This window comes from Miscanthus floridulus, chromosome 2 (genome assembly GCF_019320115.1).
Source record: "Miscanthus floridulus cultivar M001 chromosome 2, ASM1932011v1, whole genome shotgun sequence".
In the NCBI taxonomy this organism is placed as follows: domain Eukaryota; kingdom Viridiplantae; phylum Streptophyta; class Magnoliopsida; order Poales; family Poaceae; genus Miscanthus; species Miscanthus floridulus.
In genome coordinates this window covers 141,493,145-141,498,941 of record NC_089581.1, presented here as the reverse complement: position 1 = coordinate 141,498,941, position 5,797 = coordinate 141,493,145, and the positions used below count along the sequence as shown (strand labels likewise).

Sequence of the window (5,797 nt, the reverse complement as noted above, 5' to 3'; positions counted from 1 at the left end):
GTATGTGTGTTAGCATTTTCACAATCATTTTTCAAAGAATTAGCCACTCAACTTGCCACGCCACTCAATCCTAGCGACGATGCAAAGTTAGATCACTCAAGTGGCACTAGATGACCGATATACAAACAAGTTTGCCCCTCTTGATAGTACGGCCATCTGTCCTAAACCCGGTCATCAACTTCTCTACACACCTATGACCGGTGAAATGAAATGCCCTAGGTTATACCTTTGCCTTGCGCATTCCATTCCATCTCCTCCAATGTTGATGCAACACATGCACCAACATGATCAACAATGATATGATCCACTTCATATCATCACGTGATTATATTGGTTCATCGATCTTGACATCACTTGCTTTTCACCGTTGCCTTCGTCCATCGGCGCCAAGTCTTGCTCAAGTTTCACCGCCACGCGGTCCATCGCTCCAAAGCCTCTGACTTGCCCTTCACGCTTGCAACCGGTCCATCAAGCCAAGTCTTGTCTTGATCTTCTCCACCTTGATCACATGACTCAATGTCATGTCTCATGTGCAATGAGCTCCTTCATCATCACATGTGTGAGCTTTGCAACATCTCCAAGCCATTTTCACCTTCATGGCATTGTTGCTCACACATATGTACCTGTGGACTAATCACATGTGTATCTCACATAAACACAATTAGTCCACCTAGGTTGTCACTTAATTACCAAAACTACACAAGGACCTTTCAAAGGCAGGCTGGGAGACGACGACGCTCTGCGCATCAAGCGACCTTGGGGTGGATCATATCCAGGCCTTTGGAAGGCGGATCTGGCGGAGACCGCAGTGGTGGCAGCCTAGCCACCACGTAGAGCCGGTCCGGCCGCACCCTAAACCATAGTCAAGCAACCATAGTCTGGAACTTTTTGAACAAATGATGGACCAAAATCATCGACATCAGATCGTGATTCAGCATTTGATGTATCACTTAACATGCCCTGCCACTGAAAAAGGACAATATAGTAGTAGTTTAGAACAAGAATCCAGAAAAGCAATATAACGAAGGCTGTAATTTTAGAATATTACTTTCATCTGTTCCAGCCGAAAGGAGGAGCTGCTTTATTTCTTCCCCTCAGAAACAGGTTTGATTTCCCTCACACATCCAGCTTCCAAATTGTGGATCAGCTACAAATAATATAAACAAGGACAACATCTAGATAAACTATTTTCAGGTAAACACAAAACAGTAAATGTCACCTTCAATATATAAGGATCATTCCACCGTCCGAACTTGAGAAGAAGAAATTCTATTAATCATTTAGAGCTTCTCCCATTACGCTTGATCAGACACCGAGTATGCCAACAGCAGGCTGCATAATAATCAAATCGAAGTTGCAGAATAACACCAGCTTGTCATTGGTTATCCATAGCAAAAAAATCTCGAGATCCAATCTGCCCTTTGATCAAACAAGGAAGGAGAATCAAAATTGGCAAGATGGCAGGACATCGAGAAAACAGAAACCAAATTTTCTACCAGAGCAAAAACCGTCGCGTCGTAGGCGGCCAGTAGTAGACGTGGGCGGGCAGCAGGGTTCCTCGGCCGGTCATGGTCGCCGCTAGCGCCCCTGTACGTAGCGCGTGTGATGGTCGGGAGGATGCCGCGTCCAGGCCCTAGGTGCAGCCCGTCGGCGTCGTCCTCGGCGATGTCGCGTCCAGGCCTACAATCTACACGTTGCCGTCGATGTGGCCGGCCGGCAGTAGCCGTGAGCGGCCAGCAGGGTTCCTCGGCCAGCGATAGCGGCCTGGTTGGCGGCGTCCATGGCGCGTTTGTTTTTTTTTTTCATTTTTTCGGTGATAGGAGGGTTCAATCGTGGGTGGTTTTGCGGTAGACGCGCGTTGAAGCCTTGCGGTGCCGCGCGTTGAAGCCTGATTTGATACAAACAACCATGGCCACATGATTGGGTTGACGCCTCTCAGGGTGATTTGTAGCCCTTGATTTTAATAAAGACGATTTTCTGGGTGCAATTTCTTTGGTGCATATGGTTGGAACCACTCAGCAGGGGGACACTTTTTTGGGTGGACCTAATATAGTTTGGATTGGTCCCTTACAGTAGAGATGGATGACGGTATGTGTATGCTGTATACTGTAATACTAATAAAAGGTGTAAGAATGGGGAATATCTTTAAAACTGTGTTACTCCTACCCTATTCTTTTTATGGACCGTCCTGTCAAAATTGGCTGCTCTGTATAGAAATTTATTCATTTGTTAGAAATGTTAGGGAAGAATGTTGGGGTCTTGAGAAGTGATCTAAACTTAGTCTGACTGAGAAAGCAATCCAGCTGGAGAGGAACAAAAGGATCACTCCCTCGATGTGCTTGTATGCTCCAGATATATATATATCATCCCTGTTCTTATCTTTAACCCCGTGAAATTTCTTGGCTGTGACCTTTCACTATCACGTAACAAGATAAAAAATATCGATAACTGATGATGATATACCTGCTGAACAAAATTGGCGTTTCTCTTGAGTTTCCATTCATTCACTTAGTTTGTACAAGTGTGATTATTAACTGGTGGGCCGGGGCTGATGTAACTAGTCAGTGCTCTTTGGTTAGTCATTAGGAGCAACTTACTGGTCCTTGTGGCTAGTGAGTGATTTTTTTTCAATAAGAGCATATGATTTCCAAATTCTTCTGATATTTATTTTAATAAAAAATGTGTTTCTGCAGCACTTGGAGCAGCCTCTACAGGTGAGGGACCAAGAGACAGTTTGACAGTTTTTGACTGCATGAAAAGAATCAATGGCGCAAGGCCTTCTAAACAAGAAGCAAGTATCTAGGCCTTGTTTAGATCCCATCAAAGTTCCAAGGTTTTTTACTCTCTCTCCATTACATCAATTTTTAGCCGCTTGCATGGAGTATTAAATGTAGGTACAAAAAATAACTAATTACACAGTTTAGTTGGAAATCACGAGATGAATCTTTTAAGCCTAGTTGGTCCACGATTGGACAATATTTACCAAATAAGACGAAAGTGATACTATTCATCAAGTTGAAAAAAGTTGCAATCTAAACATGGCCCTAGTTGTGATTGTAGGTGGCATTAGTGGGGTATTTCTTCCCCCTCCTTAACTCGTAGGATGTGTGATTTCGCTACTGGTCTTGTTCTGTTGGCCTTCATGCTTCGGCTAGGAAGACATCATATGGTAGAGATGCGATGCGACACCAAAAGGGATCCGAAACGGTGAAAAGTTTGGGGTTGTCTTGTCTCCTGATGCTGACGTATAGATGACACAGTGCACAGTGACTGCAGGGCCAGCACGCGACCGCGGCGACGACGGGGCCAGCGAGACGCCCGACGCCGCGACTGCGAGTCAGGCGGACGCGACCAGCGCCTCTCCGTCCGTGAGTCCGCAAGCAGGTCTGGTTCTAGTCCTCACACGGTCACTCCTCGCTCCTTTTTCCTCTACATCTTCCTCTGCCGATTGCTGAACTACTGTGCTCCAGGTCCTCAGCCGCGGCCATGGAGGGAGAGAATAAAAGGAGAAAAAAAATTCAAAAACAAAATCTCACAAGTGTACAGTACAGCTCCCTGTCGGCTCTGGCTGCCTCCTGCCTGCAAGGCCTCACCTCTCGAGCTGGTTGAACCCAACCAGGCTAGCGGCTCGCCGTTGCCAACCGACCAAAATCACCAAACCCTACTGCCGCCGCCGGGGTCCGATCAGACCGAGCGGAGCGGGATGTCGCTGCCGGTGCTGATGGACGATCTCGTCGACGAGATCATCCTCCGCTTCCCTCCCGAAGAACCGGAGCTTCTCGTTCGCGCCTCCCTTGTCTTCCGCCGCCGGTTCCGCGAGCTCCACCGCGCGCCCCCGATGCTGGGCGTCTTCTACACCCGGGGGTTGGTATCCTCCTTCGTTCCTACCTCCTCCGTCCCAGTCCCCCACGCCATGCGCAGCAATTGGTGTGCAGCCGACTCCCGCCGCGGCCGCGTCGTCCTCCACAGTTTGCCGCCCTGGGGGAACGACCTCCCGATGCGGTCGGCGGGTGACCTCCTTGTCTGGGATCCCATCACGGACGAGCAGTGGCCGCTGCCCAAGTTGCCGGATCAACTTTTTTTTCCGGCTACCGTGTAGCTGGACCGCTGCGGTGCTCTGTGCTGCGGCAGATGGCATCTGCGATCACATCGACTGCCACAGCGGAGGCTCCTTCCTCGTGGTCTTCATGTGCACTGCCCCCAGGGAGGCCTTCGCCTGTGTCTACTCATCAGAGACTGGTGCGTGGAGCGAACCGACCTCTACTAAGCTCCGCCGTGCCTGGGTCCGTTTCTCCCCTAGCGTCCTTGTGAGCAATACACTCTACTTTATCTCTGATTACTGTCGGAGGAGTAAGAAAATTCTGGAACATGATATGGAAACACAGGAAACATCTCTGATTCGTCTGCCACGTACAAACTATATGTGCATTGCTCTAGTGAAGATGGTGGATGGTAGGCTGGGATTTACTGGCGTGCATGAGTCCAAACTCTACTTGTTGTCGAGGGAGGCTGGTTCTGAGAAATATGCAGGATGGGCACAAAGCCGAGTAATTGATCTACAGACACTGCTCAGGCCGTTAGGTATCCTGATGGACGTGCTCGCTGTGAATTGTTTCGTGGATGGTGTTGCTGCCATTTTCGCGGGAACAGGTGGTTTCCGATTTGCTATTGATCTGAAGTCTGGTCGGATTACAAAGATAGGTGAGCGCATGGGCATCTACAACATTGTTCCCTACATGAGCTTCTACACACCAGGTACACCTTTGCTTAGTTTTGTATTAGCCAATATTTATGATAAGCATCCTAGCTAGTGACATGAAAATATTATTGATGAATTAAGACTTTATAGAAGAGGAATATGTATAAAACTGTGTTAACACTATGATGTTTTCTCATGGATAATCTTTAAATTTGCTAGATATCCAGAAGAACTCAGTTACACCCTGTTCGTTTGGGCTTGTTTGGCTGATAAGCCATGGCTGAAAGTATTGTTGGCTAATTTGGTGTGAGAGAAAAATACTGTTCGTTGGCTAAAAAAGTACGGCTTATAAGCCAAACAAGCCCAAACGAACATGTGTTACATGTCCAGGACATGCGATCTGATCTTAAAATGACTTTAAATTTAGGCTGAGCCGGTGAGTTATCTAACATGAGAGGAAACTGAAAGTCATTTCTAACATGAGAGGAAACTGAAAGTCATTTCTAAAACTGAAAGTCATTTCTAACATGAGCTTCCACACTCCATACGAGACCTGACACTATTTTTAATCCTGTAGATTCGTTGGCACGTCCGAGGGATCCTTACATTTCTAATTCTTAGTTTGTTAGGTTGAACGAATATTGACGTCCGAAACTTGCAGGCTTAGTTGGTTATGATATGTCGAACTTATGTCAAACCAATGAAAATGTTACGTGGCAGCTTGTCAACTTGCGCACGGACTTCGTTTATTTGCTTCATATTCGTTTCAATGCGTCGCGGCTGCATTAACGGCGAGATTAAGTAGCAACTAGTTCGGGAACCGGCAGTCCCGGCGTATCTCGACGCCGGTGTCCGGCGTCTTGACCCCGATCCTCCCGAGCTTGGTCATCGCCGCCACGAAATCGCCGAAGAAGACACCCTCGTTAGACGCGCAGTAGTCGACCGTGCTGCGCGACCTCATGTCGGACTAGAGCACCTGGTCGGAGCCCACCGGTGAGGGATCGAGGAAGCCAGGGTCCATGGTTGCGTCGCTGGCGATTCTCACCGACAGCAGCCAATCTTCTGTCTGCGTCCAGGTACTGCTGCGCCAAGATTGGT

General features: G+C 47.9%; 1 pseudogene; it reads left to right on the top strand.

The window, feature by feature from the left end:
* Window positions 1-3,603: 3,603 nt before the first annotated feature.
* Window positions 3,604-4,893, top strand: LOC136539905 (uncharacterized; annotated as a pseudogene).
* Window positions 4,894-5,797: the final 904 nt, after the last annotated feature.